Source organism: Asterias rubens, chromosome 17 (genome assembly GCF_902459465.1).
Source record: "Asterias rubens chromosome 17, eAstRub1.3, whole genome shotgun sequence".
NCBI classification, from domain to species: domain Eukaryota; kingdom Metazoa; phylum Echinodermata; class Asteroidea; order Forcipulatida; family Asteriidae; genus Asterias; species Asterias rubens.
The window spans coordinates 7664510-7686072 of record NC_047078.1 but is presented as its reverse complement, the minus strand read 5'-3'; the positions used below and the strand labels follow the sequence as shown (position 1 = coordinate 7686072).

General features: G+C 38.3%; 1 pseudogene; it reads right to left on the bottom strand.

Annotated features, from left to right (window-relative positions):
- Nucleotides 1-948: 948 nt before the first annotated feature.
- LOC117301437 lies at nt 949-19857 on the bottom strand (annotated as a pseudogene).
- Nucleotides 19858-21563: the final 1706 nt, after the last annotated feature.

Below are 21563 nucleotides of genomic sequence, written 5' to 3'. Positions count from 1 at the left end.
CCTAATTTGAATGCATCAATTGTAAGTAGGTAGTAGAAATTCAATTTACGAGTGGTCAAAGTGTAGTCTTGAATACCTATAAATGAAAAAGAATGACTGAAGCAAATCTGAACGAGAAAAATGCAATCTTGTGTGCACGAAAATGAAATTGAATGCATTAACGACTAAAAAGAACCCTAGTTTGAGAGGAATATGGGAAAATGCATGAATTTGAATGCATATTAATGAAATTAATTTTGTTGTTGCTGAAATTGGCCGGGAAAACCTATCGTAAAATGTCGGTTTTATTTTATTTACATCTCAATAAGGAGAGTCCCTCAAGCATTGCTTTTACCTACTAGTTCGACCAATTACTATGCAATATTAAGGCTTACTTTTATTTATAAGGATTTAAGGTAAAAGGCTAGTAAAAGCAAATGCTAGTTTTTAGTTATACGGCCCCATGTGTTAACGCAAAACCAAACAGATATATTGATTCCACACCATGCAATGCCTTAAATTATAGACCTGTGTACGGGTTACTTGTTATTTAATTTATTTATTTCAGCAAAACATTAATAAATGAATACATGGTGTATTTTTATCTTCTCCATTTTAATTATTTTTTTTTTTTGTACAATAAAATCTATTATTTACATAAACACGTGTTAAAAAAAACGGGATAACTCTGACCCTCTTATTGGCAATCAAAAGTCTTTCTATTTAAGGCAGTAGATACTATTGGTAATTACTCAAAATGGTAACGAGTAACGGGGAGAGGTTGGTAGTATAAAACATTGTGAGAAACGGCTCCGTGACGTAGTTTTCGAGAAAGAAGTAATTTTCCGCGAATTTGATTTCAATACCTCAGATTTAGAATTTTGGGACTCGAAATCAAGCATCTGAAAGCACACAACTTAGTGTGACACAGTATTTTGTTCTTTCATTGAACATGTTCTTTCATATGCATGTTGAGATACACCAAGTGAGAAGACTGGTCTTTGACAACTACCAATAGTGTCCAGGGTCTTTAAACATGCCCACAATCCATGTCATACTCAAAAATAATAATCCATACTCAAAAATAATTATTAACATACTTGGTAACAAGCAGTGGAGAGCTGTTAGTAGTAAAAAAATAAAAATAAAAAATAAAAACTAGAAAAAGTTGCCTTTAGTAACTGAAATATTACACCGTATGTTTGTTTATATTTCACTGGATACTTTCATGGCTCTGCTGACCGCCGAATTCTGCCCTTACCATCACGATTCCCCGCTTACGTGCAAGCGGCTTATTTCTGCGCTAGAATTGTAAGCGTAGAATGCCTAGTAAATGTGGAGTACTCCTGCAGAAGCCAAAATCCCTGCTAATCTAAGCACAACTGTATCTACACCCGTCAATGAACATAAGCTCAAGACAAGCTTCTGAAAGTTCTTCATCTTCATGAAGTGATGGGCCCATGATGCAGCAGAACCACCAAGGAATCCATTTCCCGAAAGATCCAACTCAACCAAGTTGGGCAGATCACACAGTGCAGGAGCAATATGTGTCATATCTTCACCCGTCAATGAACAGAAGCTCAAGTCAAGCTTCTGAACGTTCTTCACCTTCATGAAGTGATGAGCCCATAATACAGCAGATGAGGCTGCTCCTGATAAGGCAGATTATTCTTCAGTACTCTCATTTAATTCACTACTGTGATGGGCCCATAATGCAGCAGAACCACCAAGGAATCCACTTTCAGAAAGATCCAACTCAACCAAGTTGGGCAGATCACACAGTGCAGGAGCAATATGTGTCATATCTTCACCCGTCAATGAGCAGCCATTCAAGACGACCTTCTTAAGGTTCTTCATCTTCATGAAGTGATGGGCCCATGATGCAGCAGAACCATCAAGGGATCCATTTCCCGAAAGATCCAAACAAACCAAGTTTGGCAGATCACACAGTGCAGGAACAATATGTGTCATATATTCACCAGTCAATGAGCAGTAACTCAAATTAAACGTCATAAGGTTCTTCACTTCACAAAGTGATGGGCCCATGATGCAGCAGAACCACCAAGGGATCCATTTCCCGAAAGATCCAACTCAACCAAGTTGGGCAGATCACACATAGCAGGAACAACATGGCTTCACCTGTTATTGAGCAGGCCATCAATTTAAGCTTCTGGAGGTTCTTCATCTTCTTGAAGTGATGGTCCCGTGATGCAGCAGAACCACCAAGGGATCCATTTCCTGAAAGATACAACTCAACCCAGTTGGGCAGATCACACAGTACAGGAGCAATATGTGTCATGGCTGCACCTGTCAAAGAGCAGTCCCTCAAGACAAGCTTCTGGAGGTTCTTCATCTTCTTGAAGTGATGGGCCCATAATGCAGCAGAACCACCAAGGTCTTCATATATGTGTCAAATCTTCAACTGTCAATGAGCAGTTCCACACTGCAAGCTTCTGGAGGTTCTTCATCTTCTTGAAGTGATGAGCCCACAGTGCAACAGAACCACTCAAGGATTTATTTCCCATAAAATCCAAATCAACCAAGTTGGGCAGATCATATAGTGCAGGAGCAATATTTGTCATATCTCCACCTGTCAATAAGCAGCCACTCAAGACAAGCTTCTTAAGGCTCTTCATCTTCATGAAGTGATGGGCCCATGATGCAGCAGAACCACCAAGGGATCCATTTCCCGAAAGATTCAAACAAACCAAGTTTGGCAGATCACACAGTGCAGGAACAATATGTGTCATATCTTCACACGTCAATGAGCAGTAACTCAAATTAAGCGTCATAAGGTTATTCATCTTCATGAAGTGATGGGCCCATGATGCAGCAGAACCACCAAGGGATCCATTTCCCGAAAGATCCAAACGTACCAAGTTGGGCAGATCACACAGTGCAGGAGCAATATGTGTCATGGCTTCACCTGTTATTGAGCAGACCATCAATTTAAACTGCTGAAGGTTCTTCATTTTCTTGAAGTGATGGGCCCATGATGCAGCAGAACCACCAAGGCATCCATTTCCCGAAAGATACAAATTAACCAAGTTGGGCAGATCACACAGTGCAAGAGCAATATGTGTCATATCTTCACCTGTCAATGAGCAAAACCTCAAGACAAGCTTCTGAAGGTTCTTCATCTTCTTGAAGGGATGGGCCCATAATGCAGCAGATGAGGCTGCTCCTGATAATGAAGAATATTCTTCAGTACTCTCATTCAATTCGCATTCATCTAAAGTCACTGTTGAAAGATTCGTCATTAAGCTCATAGAGTCTACCAAGTCTAACATACGCCCACCCAAGTGACAATCAGTTACCACTACTGACTGTACCTTCTCAAGATAATCAGTTTGTTTGTTTTCTGCTGTGCATGTATGAACATTTCTAAGAAAGTATGTGAATGAGTTAAGAGTGTCACTGTTCCAACCATAAATGGTTATCTGATCTGTTCGAACATACTTCATGAACTCCACTGGGGGTAAATCTTGTGTCTGACCCTCAAAGTAGCAGTCAAGGCCGATCCGCATCTTGCCTTGTACTTTAGCAAGTGTTTGTAAAATGCTATTTGTACATGTCATGTTGTCACCAGCACAAAACCGCAAAATATAATCAAAGTCATTAATTCTAGAATTGATCATTTTATCCAGGTTCTTTTGGAATTCCACTGGATCTGTTTCTAACAAGCTTTGTAAGTATTTACCAGCACAACACTCTTGAAAAGTCTTATGAAGGAACTGAATGCTGTTGTGACTTTTCATTCCCTTCAAGACCTTTTGTCTTGTAAGAATACCTGCTTTTATGGCAGATTCAAGCACATTTAGTTCAAAGTCTTCTTCAGGAAAAGCAAGCTGTTGTTCTGGAGCAAGAAGACCAAGCAAGGCAATCTTTCCAAGTTCATTTGTTAATTTTGATATCTCATCTGATGACATTTCAATTTTTCTGTGAAATATGTACTCCAATGCCTTACTGTACATACGAGACATTGTTTCTGGGAGTTTAGAATCATCTCTCCACAAAATACACATCAACAGAAGCAGCATTGGACTCTTTGCCAAATCAGATAAACCATTTGAGGATTTGATCCTCTGAATAAGCCCTTCTGCTTTGTCATGTTCATCTGAGTAAAATCTCTTCACATACTTCTTGATATCTTCCCTATCAAAACCTTCAACCTTGACCTGTGTGAAAGGCTCTTTAATTAATGATCTTGTCACTAATTTATGATAGTGAGAGGGGCGAGTGGTAACTACAACAAAACACTCCCTGTCTTCCTTCCGATTCAGGATCTTTAGAATTGAACCAAATAAGTCTTTATCAAGGGCACGGGTCTTCAACTCATCAAAGCCATCAAACAAGAACAGTACTTTCTCTTGATTGTGACTAATAAAAAAACTCAACGAGTTCTTATCTACACTTGTTACTCCGCTTAAAAGTTGGTCGAAAATCGAGTCAACTAGCTCTGTTCTTTGTTCAACTGCACTCATTCTTATAACAAATACAAGCTCAAACTGCTGCAGTGCTTCACCACATGCCCAATCATAAGCCATCTTATCAATGAGGGTAGACTTCCCTCTACCAGCTAACCCATTCAAAACAGCCTGATTTATGCAATCACCATCTCTTGTTTTCTGAAGGAAAATATCCTTATATGACTCAAGTTTCTTTCCAGATTTCTCCAATGTTAATTCTGTAAAGATATCTCTGATATGTTTTGTGTCATCATCCTCCCATGGTATCAGGTTCACATAGCTACCTGGTTTCCTATAATAAGTTGATATTGCCTCTCTACAGCTCTTTGCAGCGACCTGGGCTGCAGCGACCTGGGCTGGATCTTTTGCCGAATGGGCTCCTTGCACACTTGGGTCATCTGATTAAAAACGAAAAACACGATATGGAACAATTATTCTTGATTCATTTTCTCCACTCCTATTGGTGGAGAGCGCGTAGCGTGGGGGTGTTTATACGGTTGATAATGACAAGCTGGAGCTGTTTATAACCGGCTGGCTTCCGCGTGTTGGGCGCGTAAGATTATCACGCGGAACGGAATTTGAACCGTTTAGTAACAGCGCGTAATCTGTTTCTAAGCGCGCGCGCATACACACAACCCATGCCCATCAAACAGATTCTTCACAAAGTTTTTGAAAAAAATATTTCAAACCTCAAATTTTCAGTTTTCAATAAAGTGTCTATAATTGTATTTTTTTAACGTTTTTATCAAAAGGGCATTTATGAATGGGTGGTGTTGAATAAGGGAATAAAAAAGTAGTGACTCGTTCTACAAACATCCGTTTAAAACCTTGCAGGGTCGTTGTCGTGCGATAAAGGTCCTCGCCTTCGGTTTGGGCCTTTATCACACAGCAACAACCCTGCCGGTTTTAAACGGCTGTTTAAGAACTCATCGCTACCATTTTATTCCCTTATTCAACACCATCAATAAATAAATTCAGAACAACCTTAAAGGCAGTGGACACTATTGGTAATTACTCAAAATAATTATTAGCATAAAACCTTTCTTGGTGACAAGTAATAGGGACAGGTTGATGGTATAAAACATTGTGAGGAATGGCACCCTCTGAAGTGCCATAGTTTTCGAGAAAGAAGTAATTTTCCACGAATTTGATTTCAAGACCTCAGATTTAGAACTTGAGGTCTCGAAATCAACCATCAAAACGCACACACCTTCGTGTGACAAGGGTGTTTTTTTCTTTCATTCATATCTCGCAAGTTCGATGACTGATTGAGCTCAAATTTTCACAGGTTTGTTATTTAATGCATATGTTGAGATACACCAAGTGAGAAGACTGGTCTTTGACAATTACCAATAGTGTCCAGTGCCTTTAAGAGAGATGAATGTAGCTCTAGTACTTCTGGAATGGCATACTATACCATGGCTAGAAACATCGTCCATTTATAAAATCTTAGAACACCCCTTACAACAATTCTGCCTTTTCATCTGTTTAGAACATGTCACATGATATGTCTTAGTTTTACTAGAAACCCAGTGGCCGTGTGATAGTCGTTTGCCATGCAATAGCAGACTATTACATGGCTAGCGCGGTACCCAGACGTCTTTTAACCCACCTTGAAGCCAATCAGTTGTGTGCTGTGTATCTGAAAATTGTGTACGAACACAACGTGTACGAGGATTGGGTTGGGTGTAATGAAACAAATATTGACTGCCTTTACTCGTGCTTTGGTTAAAACTCCTGCTCCCTTGGTAATCCCCCCGACCGTTCCATTTTTCCCTCAGGTCCGCCTCGGGAAAATAGAACGCTCTGGGATCACCTCGGGAGTTGTAGTTTTAACCATAGCACTCGAAGGAGTCAATATTTGTATATTATAACACACCTCTTGCTCGTTCTGTATTCTGGTTGGCTGAAACACGGTCACGTGGGATGAACTAATATAGGCTAGTGATCGCACACGCGTGTTTTGCGGGAATAGTACCAGAGCCGGGAATAGTCTCTGAATATAGTGCCCGCGGTAACAGCGCCCTCTCTTGACTTGAACCATGAACAACAACTACATAACTCCTTGTTCTGTTCTTATTTGACATTTAAGACCGAGCTGTGTTATTAAACACATATTGACTGGCATAATTCGGTATTAACTAGTGTACGTCTACTCCCCCTCGGGCCTGTGAGTGACCAGAAGAGGGGCCTACAGGTTCGCTCTTCTGGTCACTTAAAGTCCCTCGTGGGAATAGACGTATACTAGTTACCTCGTTGCCAGTCAATATGTGTATACTAGAGCATGTCCATTCAATATCAACCACCATGACAGGGTTTGCCCTTAACTTTGTCAGCGACTAGCCAGCAGGACCAATTAGCTTGATATTTCATGAGTTCATCAACTTTTTCACCGGACCACTCGCAGGGTATTCTAACTGGTCTTGGGTGTTTTAACTGACAGTAGGTCAGCGGACCACAGTTAAGGGAAAACACTGAATGGTTTTTATTGCTAGAAAAGCCACCGTATGCTACAATGATATCATAAAGTGAATGAAATATTCAGAATGTTCATGGGATGTACTTACCTGAGGTTTTGGGTTGCATTGACGTACCACTGGCAGCAGCTTGGGGGGAGTTATCTAGTTTTTGAATATTCGGTGGAGTGCACTCTTGTCCAGATCCTACAAGACAATTTAATGGGCATGATTGATCAAACATATCATTGCTTTATTCCTGTAAGTATGTTTCAGGGGGTAGATCAGCGTTTTTTTGAAGAGTTTATTTTATTCATATCCTCTGTTAATTCCAAACTCATTAAAACAACCAACCTGTGAATTATATTATCCATCATGACATGCTGGCCTGGAGTTTCATCTTTGAAAGAGCAAGGCCATTTTCTTTTTTTAATAAAAAACCTACAAAAAATGCTTTTTGTTTTGACAGTTATTTTGTATATGCTAATTATTAATTGTTTGATTGCTGCAAAAATTCAGCAGAAACTGTCAGAAACAAACGCCACAGCAAACTTCTTCTCTTAATCTTCTCTTAATAATAATAATAATAATAAAAATTGTGGCTTCTTATATAGCGCACATGTCCGTCACTCAGTGACGCTCCTGGCGCTGTTAATGATAAGTCTGGGTATAATAATGACTATCCCAGATTGACATGTTTTGGTTGAATAAATTACCTGTTGGTTTTACTGCTGAATCCAAAGCTCGTTGTAAAGTGGCAGTTAGTTTCTCCAATGCAGGTAAAATATTCTCTGGAAGACAAAGTTAAAGAAAGAAATAACGGCTAACAAGATAAAATTATAAATTATAGAGAAAACTCTTGTGTAGCTGAACTATTTACAAGCAAAAATGTAGCACAATGGATGCACAATCTGGATACATATCAAGAGACCTCACTCCATGATGTATTTAATTCAGCACTAGCTTATTTTACATACATTATTTTTGATGGTGTAACTGCGAACCTCATCACAATATATATTATTATAGATTTGTTCAAGCTTTTAATAATTGCTTTCTTTAATCCTTCTGGAAACCCCCGATTGCTAATTTTCTTTAATCTTTTCTGGAAACTATTTACCGTTCATTTTTGTATAATCTTTTCGGAAGCCTTCGATTGCATTTTATTTAATCTTTCCGGAAACCTCTGATTGCGTGTTTTCTTTAAATATCTTTCTTGTACTTTGATTTATTATTGAGTTAATTACGTATTTATATATTAATTATCTATTTCATTATTTGTCATTCTAGTTCACCTGCTCCTCGCTGAGTGCAAATAAACTACTGGGTCGATAAAACACAATGGGTATGTTCAGATAGCGTACTAACTTAGACCCGAACCGGTTTAACTTTTACGAGCAGCGGGGGGTGGTCGTAAAAATAAAAACCCTTTGCGTTCAGACAGCACAGAGTTAAACCTGATCCGGTTTATCTTCGGTTTTAAGAGGTCAAAGTAGACCGACCCCATTGCTCTATAACATCCGGTTTTATTAATCAGATTCACGCACCGAGATACGAGTGCCCTGGACGATCATCAGAACATGTTATATATTGGATAAAAATGGCTCAATCGAACGCGAAAAACAGTTCTACCGTTGGGAGAATACGGGCACTTAAAACAAACATGAACACGACTCTTAAACAAACAATTAAACAAACAAAATATTGACACAAACAGCCGAGAAAACTCACCAAAATATTATCCATATTCCATGAATCAGGACACGTTTATTTTTTGTGTTTTATACCATCGGTTCTGATTTAATAAAAGTTTGTACCTCAATCGATTGGAAGTTGCGATCTCTCAAAAGCTGGTGCCGCGATTTTTATTCAGATTCGTTCATAAACACAACTACACGCGTGCAAGTTACATGAATACATGTACTTTTTCAATTTTTTCCCAACCTTCCCAACAACGTGGTATTGCTTGCCAAGGGGAAATTCCCCTACATACAGCATCGCACCCGCGGCAGTTCATTCTCCTAATTTGAAAGTACACCATGCTAGTAACGGTGACGGCAATAGAAAAGCACATCCACGGGATCGATGTTGGATAACACATTTTATCCCTTAAGGATCAAATGCTTTATAACTCAGAGTGCAGTACATGGATTTTTTAAAGGTCACATTGTTTACATGTGTACAATAAGCCAGTGCAAATGTTATACATTATAATGTTTTGACTTTATTGATAAACAGGTCACCACACAGGGTTTGTGGTTGGTTGATCTGAATATGCATTAATATTGATTTAGGGCATGACACTATTGGCCAATCAGTAATAAGCAAGCTCTAGGCACAATTTTGTACATGAAAGTCCATTGTAAATTTTGTGACAGGGGTTTCAGGGGTTTCAGCTTTTCAGCCGAACAGCCAATCATTGACTTCCTTTTTGACCAATCAGGAAGGCACGCAATGGCCAATAGTTGGAAGTTTTAAGGGCAACCAATTAGGTTACTTCTTTTATCAGGAGCATACAATTTTGGCGGGCTCTAGAGAAAACCTCATGTCATTCTGTCACAGCCTGTCAGAGGATGCACATGTAGTGCAAAATTTTTTACAATTTTCTTTCATCCCTCCTCCGCCCCATTTCGCCACCCTTTGTTGTTGCTGGTGGAGGCGTTTTTTGGTTTGGGGTACACTCCGTCAACATAACAAGGCAATCATGTTTATTGGTGGGGGTAATGTACAGTATAAAATGTTACATTTTAAACAGTAATTGTGAAGTTCGGACTCGGTAACAGCACCCGGCTTTTACACTGGGTGCTATTATTCCACATGCTTTACACGGTGGAATGTTCCTGTCCCCTAGGTGATAACATTGTTACTGTATTATGTCACATAAGTTGGCTTTTGATAATTCAGGTTTTTTTATATTTTTTTATCATAAAGCAATTCAAGTGCATGCGTTCATGCATTGTACATGCCCAATAATGGTAAAGTTTTAATGTTAATATTTGGCTGTGTTAAAGTGATTGGGGCCAAGGTGCCCTGTGCTAATGTGCACATATTATACATGGTGCTGGGACTGCAGCCCAGTGGCTTTAAAAGGCCTATTGGTTTTGGGCAAGTGTGCCCATTTGGTACGGGCCAAGGTGCCCATCTGGGTCATGTTTACCGGTATGCCCAGGTCAAGTTGGTATCCGGTGTACATTTTACATTCATTGACATGTTTTGGCGGTGACATTGGTTCACAAAAATGTTTCAAAATAAAATTTTGGCTGTGGCATTTAGTCACAAAACCTCATGAAAAAGAGTTGTGTTTGTTTTTTGGAGGAAGTCTGAGTATAACTATGGGATATCAGAGAGTGATCACTATGGGATGGCAGCGCCGTGCATGTGAGAAGCATTACAAAATATCCATGCTTCTTCGCTGCGCTCGTAGTAATACTAGTATACGGATGAAAACAGTTTCAATTTATTGTAGGACACTCAACCAAAAAAACGCTTGGAAAATTTTTTTTTTTTTCCAGAATTTAATAAGTCATGGGCGTCGGCCGTTGTTAAACTGCATACACCGATCGAGGGAGTTTCGCCAACTCGGTAAGCGGCAAGAACGTAATGTAAATACTTGGTGCTTTTCGGCATCAGAGGCAACAGAAACCGTATACAAGCACTCCGGGTCCCGGGCCTGTGCATTGAACCACACAATGGGTCATCCGTTGTGAGTTAAAACCGGATGTCATTCTGTCCACACGCAGTGTTAAAAGATAAACCCGAAGCGGCCTAAAGATAAACCCCCTCGCTCGACGATTCAACTTTTGTGGGTTGAACTCGATTCGGTCTAACTTTAGATCCATTCAGACACACCGAGTTGAACTCGATCGGGTTGAACCATGAGTTAAACCGACTTTAGTACTGTGTCTGAACGACCTCAATTTGTCCACGACTTATTATTGTTATCATCAACACGGTGACAATAATTGAATATAAAATTATCTCAACTATCGTATTCCTCTGTTCCGATGTTTTGGATATAAATCAAAACAAACAATTTCTACCTTTGTCTTTTCCACTATAAAAATTATAATGAAATTCTAATTCATGTTTAATTTGTTCAACATTTGTAACTTAAAGGAACATTATAGAATTGGTTTTTGCTAACAAAACAAGTGCTGGCAATGTAAGCGCTTTATGTAAACCACCATATACATAAACTGACAAACCTGTAGAAGTTTGAGATTGATCGACCATCTAGGTCACGAGAGAATAGTGAAAAACCGATTACAAATTTTGCATTGCATCGATGCCAAAATAAAAATGAATAAAACGCTCATTGAGCGATAAAATCCAAACACAAACTAAGAATATTTATTTTACATTAAATATGACATTTCAGAAAAAAATATTTCAAGGGATGTTTTCTACTATCATCATCATTATTTAAATTTTTTTTTTTTTTTTTTAATTTTAGGTAAATCTGTGATCTTCACGATGTTTGTTTCTCACCAATTCTGTAACATTCCTTTAAAAAAAAGAAACCAATCTACAAACTATCTTCATGTTTGTGCCTTACCTGTTGCTCCTGGTTTCTGGTGTCTGATGTTGAACGTACAGTGCCTAGGATTGTCAACAACCAAATGACCACTGCCTTCAATGCGGTGTAGAGCCAAAGACTGGTTGGCCATCAAACAGGCTCCTTGACCTGATTGATTTTCTGCTGTAGGGACAATGAAGGAAAGTCATTTCTACATAACATAACAACATAACAATTCAAATTAATAAGGGACTATTCCATCAAGATCATAGCGCACTAGAATGAAATTAACCTTTATCGAATGGCAACAAACCTGCACCCGCATTGCCCGTAACACAAAACGTCTTGCGCCAAGACTAGCGTGCAGTATTTGAAAACAACCAGATGGCAGAGCTCCAACTGGTCATTATCAACCATAGTGGTGCTCTCCACCAATGGGAATAGTGAAACTGTCGAGGTATTCATGAGTTCAAAATTATTCTCCAGGATGATGGGTATATTTTTTAGTTTAAAAGGTCTGATACTTTTTTCTAATAAAAAACACAATGTTCACAGATTACATATAAAAAAAAACTCATCTACAGATAAATACATTTCAAATTATGCACAGTAAGTTTATAGGCCTACCTTGAAGCATTTGTGTGTTTTCTGCTCTCACTAAGTCCCTCGTTTCTAGCGATGGTTGAATATTTTCAACAACAGCCATCGATCTTTGTTCGGGTTCTTGAGATTGCCTGGCCATCTCCTCCTCTTCCATGGTCTCCTCACTCTGGTCAGCCATTATCAGACACAATCTTAGGAATCAAAGAAAGATATTGACTCAGATGACATTTTGTGTTTCGTTCTTGTCTATGGATCAAGACAAACAATATATTTCTGATTAGATGTCAAAGTTCATGAAATACTGGTCAGTTATATGATGTAGTCTCTTACCCTCAGTTCAAGGACCAACCAGTGCTTTAGCCAGGCTCATTCACCCAATAGTCCAAAAGATGAAACATCTTCACTGAAGTCCTAGCCCATTACAAAGTCCATGTTGAGTTGCTTGACAAACCTAATTTTGAGAGCAAGAATTCAAAGAAATGTTCTAAAACAATATACAAATTATAAGATGCATACATGGTGATATAAATTCAGGTTTTGAACTGTTCCTTGTCTGACTGTGTAAAAGACCATGGACACTATTGGTAATTACTAAAAATAATTATTAGCATAAAACCTTACTTGGTAACGAGTGGTGGGGAGAGGTTGATAGTTTAAAACTTTGTGAGAAGCGGCTCCCTCTGAAGTAACATAGTTTTCGAGGAAGAAGTAATTTTCACGATTTTGGTTTCGAAACCTTGATTTAGAATTTGAGATCCCAAAATCAACCATCAAACGCACACAACTTTGTTTTTTCTTTCATTATTATCTCGCACCTTCGATGACCGATTGAGTGCAAACTTTCACAGGTTTGTTATTTTATGCATATGTTGAGAAGACTAGTCTTTGACAATTACCAATAGTGTTCAGTGTCTTTAATAACGGAGTTGTTACGAGTATCAACTAATGCAAGTCCTAAGAAATTCTCTTTTATTGTTCAACAGCTGAGTGTGGAACTTCTCTCTAGTCACATATGATCCATCCATAAGATGCCCTCCTCAATGTGCTCCATGTGAGGACAGCTTTTCAAGTCTTCAATTATCCTAACGAGTCTTTTTATCAGTCGTTTATTGAAAAGGTTATATTATAAGGTGTCATGGCCGAGCGGATAAGAGCACCCAACTCAAGCACTTTGTGCTTCTGTTCAGCAGAGTGTGGGTTCGAATCCCGGCCGTGACACTTGTGTCCCTGTGCAAGACACTTAACTATAATTGCTTCACTCCACCCAGGGGTAAATGGGTACCTGTGAGGGCAGGGGGGTTCTTGTGATTGATTTAGCTGAGTAGCGCAGGCTGTATACTCCCCAGGGAGCTGAAATGGTTTAGAAAATGAATTAAGGCCCAGTGACCAGGGCCAAATTTCAAGGAGCTGCTTAACAGACAAGCAATTTCTTCCACTTACTGAAGCAAAAAAAAAAGTTTTTTAAGCGTGAACCTATTTCATGAGCGATTGCTAGCTTATAGGAACGTTACAGAATTGTTAAAAAACAAAAATTGTGAAGATCACAGATTTACATAAAACTTACACGGTCTAATGATGATGATAGTTGGAAACATCCCTTGAAATTTTTCTGTCTGAAATGTCATATTTGATGAGAAATAAATAATCTAACTTCTCGTTTGGAGTTTATCGCTCAGTGAGCGTTTTATTTATTTTTATTTTGGCATCGATGCAATGCAAAACTTGTAATCGGTTTTTCACTATTCTCTCGTGACCCAGATGGCCAATCGATCTCAAACTTCCACACGTTTGTCAGTTTATGTATAATGGTGGATTACATAAAGTGCTTAACATTGCCAGCAACTGTTTTGTTAGCAAAACCCAATTCTGTAATGTTCCTTTAAAGGCACTGGAAACTATTACTCAAAATAATTGCTATAGCATAAAAACTTACTTGATAACAAGCAATGGACAGCTGTTGATAGTATAGAACATTGTGAGAAAATACTCCCTCTGAAGTAATGTAGTTTTCGAGAAAGGAGCAATTTTTTCCGAATTTGATTTCGAGACCTCAGAATTAGATTTTGCAAATGTAAGAAATTACACATCGGCGCAATAAATTGTAGGCTCATGAAATGTTATCAACACGGACACGCATCTAACAATAGCAAAGTACCAAGTATTTCATGGCCAGCTAACTCGGGAGCTATAGGCCTAACTCATGCTTATAACAACAACAAGCAACAAAATCATGTGTGATTCAATTATATTAATTTGATTCCATCACTTTTAAAATCAGTACAAATTCAACTTATGAATGTTCAAACCTATTCCGGGCAAAAATTCGCCAGGAAACCTGTGATACAAGATGTGTTTTTGTTATTGATCAACAGAGTAATAACGTGCGAAAATAACTTGTCAGAACATAGAGGTGTTGGAACATAGGGGTGTCGAAATATAGGGGTGTCGGAACATAGGGGTGTCGGAATATAGGTTCAGTTTTCAGAACATTGGGGTGTCGGAACATAGGGGTGTCGGAATATAGGGGTGTCGGAACATAAGGGTGTCGGAACATAGGGGTGTCGGAATATAGGTGTGTAACCGTTTATAAAGGTTACACACTAACTTGAGAGTAAACAAGAAAAAGATACATTCTATAACATTTCTGAAGCATTTTAGACACTAAAGTTTACTGCACCATCACACTACTATGCACTACACACACGTAATATACAAAGGACTGCTGCGCCGCTGCCACACAACCAACATATTGCAATGATGTTGCACTTTGCGTCGGTGTCATTTTGCTGCATTGATAATGGATCAGTGGACACTAATTGGTAATTACTCAAAATCTTTATTAGCAAAAAACCTTACTTGGTAACGAATAATGGGGAGAGGTTGGTAGTATAAAACATTTGTGAGAAACGGCTCCCTCTGAAATAATGTAGTTTACGAGAAAGAAGTAATTTTCAACGAATTGATTTCGAGACCTCAGATTTAGAATTTGAGGTCTCGAAATCAAGCATCTGAACACACACAACTTCGTGCGACGATGGTATTTTTTCTTTCATTATTCTCGCAACTTCGACGACCGATTGAGCTCAAATTTTCACAGATATTTTCACAGTTGTTTTATGCATATGTTGAGACACAGCAAGTGTGAAGACTAGTCTTTGACAATTACCAATAGTGTCAAGTGTCTTTAAAACATTTTTAACACAACCCTGTTTTGTACTGGAATTTTTTTTTCATGACCGTGAGGTCTCCGGCGAGGAATGGCCGCCATTTCTGAGCTAACCCATGAGCTGAATGTATGAGCTGAATCTGGGGGGCTAGCTCAATGTGGACAGGGCCTTTTGTTATTGACTAACTCAGGCTTGGCGGTCGGGGCACCATACCCACGAAAAACAGCATGCTGCCATATCAATCCATGATGTCATCGTCAGCCAATCACCTGCGCAGGAAAACCATGCTGTCTAATAATTTACTTTTAAGTTGGGAGTTTTGGATTAACAGTGGCAATCGTTGTAATTCATAACATGAAAATTTGCCGTGTTTTTGTGACTTATTTTATTTCTTTTTTAAGCAATTTTTTACGAACAATTTTCTCTTTTTGAAATTTGAGTTGCACCGATTTTTTTATACATAACGACAGATATGCTCTTCGTTTCAATTTACTGGTACATTATTTTGGTAGAGACTTTTCAGAAAAGGCCGAAAATGACCGAATTCCAGAAGCCCTTTTGACTAATTATATGTTCACACAGAGGTCAAACGCGAAAAACGATGCATAATTTGCAGATAAATCACGAAGGAAATTTAGTGACCTGCGGGTAGACTGCCTTGCTTTGTATTGTAAGCTTTCTAACCCCATTCATGTATTTCCACTTCACTGCTTATTTTTCACTTACTTACTTTGTTGTGTTGTCAGATTTCGAGAAAGACTGCTAGGGTCGAAATGTCAGGCCATTAACTTTTTTTTTTTTTAACAGAGGTTTGTAAAATTTGATAGAGCAAGGGATTGTGTTTATTACTTGATGTAAATGTTAACTTATGTACTTACGTACACTCTAAATGATGTGTCTTAAAGATGTGTAGGCAATGTGGAGGGGTTGCAGGTTTCTTTGAAGTTTGTGTAACTGTGGTCTACGGCAGCCTTAGATGATGAACAATCCAGACAAGTGTTTCGCAATGAATTTCCATTCCTATTTCCTCATAGAGGACATTGACCTTGTCGTCAACAGAGGGCGTGAAAGAATTTGCATATTATGAACTTTGTATTCCTCTATCTGACATTTTTAACTGATCTCTCCATGAGGGAGTTGTTCCTGCTATCTGGAAAAAGGCTTTTATTGTCCCTATACCCAAGACCAATCCCCCAACAATGGATAATCTTTGTCAGCACTTACTTGTATTTTTGCTAAAGTGTTTAAAAGTTTTGTTGCGTCTGGATAATGAAAGACATTGGAACTTCTTTAGATAAAACCTAATTTGGTTCACATAAAGGTTCATCAACATCACATGGCTTTTGAATACCATTTATAGTGCCACTGATAATCCTCAAAGTTCTGCTGTTGTTTACCCCTTGCTTTTTTCTGTATGCTTTCTAACCCCATTCATGTATTTCCACTTCACTGCTTAAAGACCTTTTCGGTAAACAGTATTTTTCAAGGCTCACACTCTGTGTATCACAACTTATATATAAAATAACAAACCTGTGAAAATTTAGGCTCAATCGGTCATCGGAGTCGAGAGAAAATAACGAGAAAACCCACCCTTGTATCCGCATGTTTCGCCTTGTCATGACATGTGTTTAAAATAAATCCGTCATTCTCGCTAACGAGAATTGATATTGTTTTACTGTTTTATCAAAAAGTAAAGCATTTCATGGAATAATATTTCAATAGAAGTCTTTCACCACTACTTTCTGTAAACCCTGTAAGTTATTTGAAAATCTGTGAACTTTTATTTTTTTGTCTCTACCGAAAGGGTCCAATGGCTTTAAATGTTTCACTTAGTTACCTTGTTGTGTTGTCATTATTAGCCTTCGAGAAAGACTGCAAGGGTCGTTAATGTCAGGCCATTAACTATTTTTGTTTTTGTTTTTAAGTAACAGGTTTGTAAAACTTGATAGAGCCGGGAATTGTGTTTATTACTTTATAAACGTTGAAGTATGTACTTACGTACACTCCAAATGATAATGTCCTGAAGATGGGGTGTAATGTGGAGGGTTTGCAGGTTTCTTTGAAGTTTGTGTAACTTTGGTCTACGATGAACAATCCAAACACTGGTCCGCAATAATTGACGATCCAATTTTCGCATAGAGGACATTGACCCTGTCGTCGACAGAGGGCGATATTTTTTGTACAGACAGGAGCAAGTTCGATCAACTACCAAAGTTAACCATAGTTCGACCAACTCTGATCGAACCCGCGTTAGTCAGCGATAGTTGGAACAGTCTAGTCGACTCAACCTCGTTCCCAGGGGTGATGGATCTCACCGCGCCATTTTTCCCCAGCATGCCTTTCTGATCATAACCCCTGGAATTGACAAATTTAAATGTGCTATTTTATGCTAGCACATTTAAATGAGCCATAAATGAGCGGATATATTCATTATTCAATCTTTTCTACGCGCGCACACATGTCGTTCGTCTTAAAGAATGTTTTGGTTTTTGTTTTTAAAAACGTGTTCGTGTCATAAAAAACGCGGGCGTGATCAACATAATAAAATCCATAGATATAGATCCCTCATTTTATTATTATTACTACTTTTGATTTTGTTTGAAGAAAACTGCAGTAGCACATGAGAAGTACAATTTATTTTATTGAAAAACTGGTCAAATGGACCTTCGTGTTGTTGCGCCCTCTTGCAATGTAAGTTTGAGCGATTTTCCGATCATTCCTGGATCCGTTTTACGAATCCTTTGCGGCCGGTCTCATGTTTTCCCGGATTAGGGGAAGTATCTCTTTAAACGCTCTTTTTCACTTGGCAAAGAATGAATGTGCTCCGATCCAAGAAGTATAACATTACTAGGCTTACTGAGTGGAGTTATTTTCGCCATGCACGATTAGGGAGAATTGCACAAAACTTGCGGTAACTCGAAGTAACTCTAGTCTATCATTTTTGTTTAAAGTCACCTGGAAATATAATTATTTTTCTTTCAAACATGAGAGTATAATGTTTATGAACAATAAAACAATTTTTTTAGTAATTGTTTGTCACGATTTATATGTTTAAAAAATATATAGTTATTTTGGGGGCTGACTCCGCCTACCCCTTTTGTGACGTCAATCGAGGCAGACTTTGCCTGCAATGCGTATAGTAAACACACGTGCAAAGTCCATGTACAGTCCAGGTCGTGAGTTTGTACGTTTCAAAAAAGTGTTTTCTGCATTCAGCAGCATTACACCTGGTCGGCATTGCCAGAAAAAAATGCAAAAAAATCTTTTTTTGAAACGTACAAACTCAAGACTTGGACCGTACATGTACTTTGCAAGTGTGTTTACTCGACGCATTGCAGGCAAAGTCTGCCTCGATTGACGTCACGAACAGCGCCCTCTCGGGTCGGGGCTTACTCTTAAATTTGCAAATAACATAATAACTAATTTTTTAAAGCTTACCCGCTTAGTTAACTGTTTATTCACATTCCACTCATCAAAACACATATATAGTGACAAAAGCTTTATGTTGAAAAATACCACTTCCAGGTGACTTTAAATTTCATTCACTTGTCAACTAGTAACAGTTGCCTTTTTGCCGTTTTTTTTTGGTCATCTGCCTTTAGCTTAGGCAAAAAAAAAAAATACAAGTTGATCGTCCCCACCCACATCCTCTTTTGGGGGCCGCATCCTTTAAACAAAAATTAATCCATCTTTTCAAAAGAACTGGCATAATATGAGCTTTAAATAAATAGTAATGGTAACCATTTTTTATAATAATGAAAAGTGTGAATAATTATTGGCCAAGTTCATATCTGACTTTTATTTACTTTTTTTTTTCTTCTTTTTTTCTTCTTAACATTTATAATAAACTTAAAGCGTATCAATAAACAGTGATAATTGAATCTCCAAGACGATGTTTAAATTGTAATATTAATATTGATATGATGAGCGTTACGAAAAAATTCTCCAAATATATGTATTAGAAAATGATACAAAGCACATGGCTGCCTTAAACCTCTGTATTTTTTTTTTTTTTTCCAGAATGCTCAGAAAAATGTTCAGTCACATGATTTGATCATCGTGAATTGCGAATTGAAATAGTGTTTGATGAAACTTATCCAGTGGGCAATTTTTATTATATGGCTCCAACATTATGGCACATTTTTGTACCTTGTAGAAATGCCTAAAATACCAAACTTTTTGCATTTACAAGGTGCAACTAACCAGTGGAGCGCCTAACGTGTTTCTTAGTTTTGGTCAAGTGAGAGGAGACTCTTTGCTTGGCAAGTCAAACCACATTATCTAGGGACTGTTTACATTGCGTACAGGTCCTCCAGACCAGAGGCTCCATGCGATAGGTAAGAAATTTGCAACGATTTTAGGGACGCCTTGAAAACAGGCAGCCTACATAAACGTTAAATTATGTACTTACGTACACTTCAAATGATGATGTCCTAAAGATGTGTAGGCAATGTGGAGGGTTTGCAGGTTTCTTTGAAGTTTGTGTAACTGTGGTCTTTGGCAGCCTTAGTTAGATGATGAACAATCCAGACTTCTACTTCTACTTCGATACTTGGCATAGTCCTTCAGTCAGGATATAAACGCCAAGGATAGCTGCTTATGTGCGGTGCCAAGTGTTGCAGGTGCATTTTATTGTACAAGGTGCGAGTAAAAAGTTGGGAGGTAGCTAAATGATTACTAACTAGTGTTTCGCAATGAATTTCCATTCCTATTTCCTCATAGAGGACATTGACCTTGTCGTCGACAGAGGGCGTGAAAGAATTTGCATATTATGAACTTTCTATTCCTCTATCTGACATTTTTAACTGATCTCTCCATGAGGGAGTTGTTCCTGCTATCTGGAAAAAGGCTTTTATTGTCCCTATACCCAAGACCAATCCCCCAACAATGGATAATCTTTGTCAGCACTTACTTGTATTTTTGCTAAAGTGTTTAAAAGTTTTGTTGCGTCTGGATAATGAAAGACATTGGAACTTCTTTAGATAAAACCTAATTTTGTTCACTTAAAGGTTCATCAACATCACATGGCTTTTGAATACCATTTACAGTGCCATAAAATTCCGCCCTCTGTCGACGACAGGGTCAATGTCCTCTATGCGGACATAGGAATGGAAATTATTGCGGAATATTGTGTGTCTGGATTGTTCATCGTAGACCAAAGTTACTCAAACTTAAAAGAAACCTGCAAACCCTCCACATTACACCCCATCTTCAGGACACAATCCCCGGCTCTATCAAATTTTACAAACCTGTTACTTAAAAACAAAAACAAAAATAGTTAATGGCCTGACATATCGACCCTAGCAGTCTTTCTCAAAGACGTAAAATGACAACACAACAAGGTAACTAAGTGAAACATTTAAGCAGTGAAGTGGAAATACATGCATGGGGTTAGAAAGCATACAGAAAATAAATTATGAGGTTTCGCGTGACGTCACAATCGTCAGTTTTTGACACCCGCCGCCATGTTGAGTACTCTTATCAGCTGGCCTGTATTTAACGTAACGCATAAACGGTGCAAAAAAAAAACCAAAGCAGTTCACGTGCTCAGTTAAATCACGGTAAAATGAAAACAGGAGACCGTGAATATTTTTTTCGCCAACCATCGATTATTTGGCACAAAGCAGGGCCTAGCAAAGGCTGTAAAACAATCTGAACCTGTTGAAACAGCCGCGGAGGACGACAAGGCATGGCTTAAATTAAAACGATAAACAATCGGAATGGGTTTTGGAGATCTCGACGACAAAGAAGAAGTTGCCTATTAAAATACAGGACAAACAGATCGTACGTGCACGTGTCAACAGATAAAAAAAAAATATCAATTTGAGGGAAACATTTGTAATTAAACAATTTTCTTAGACAACCGAGCCCTCTGGTTTCTGACATTTTTAAATATAAATGAAAGAAGGGGAATATTAAAATTAGCAAAATTATCTTAAAGCATGGAGGTAGGATTAGTAGAAACAAAGCTTAGCACTCAGCTGCCCCAATGTAATTTGCTTGTTTTTGTTACGGATATGTAGACACACAGGTACGGTGCAAGAGCAGCCAAGATAACATTGACTAAAATTATTTTAGAGTCTTTTGAGATGACACTTGAGTTTTGAACTTCCATTCCAGTCCCAAACATTGTTTTTGTTCAAGACACTGGAATGTTGGTAATTGTCAAAGACCAATCTTCACTTTGTGGTGTATCTCAACACATTTGTATGCAGAAAATAACAAACCTGTGAAAAGTTGCGCTCAATATTGGTCGTCGAAGTTGCGAGATAGCAATAAAGAAACAAAATACACGAAGCCGTGTGCTTTCAGATGCTTGATTTCGAGACCTCAAATTGTAAATCTGAGTTCAAATTACTTCTCGAAAATTACG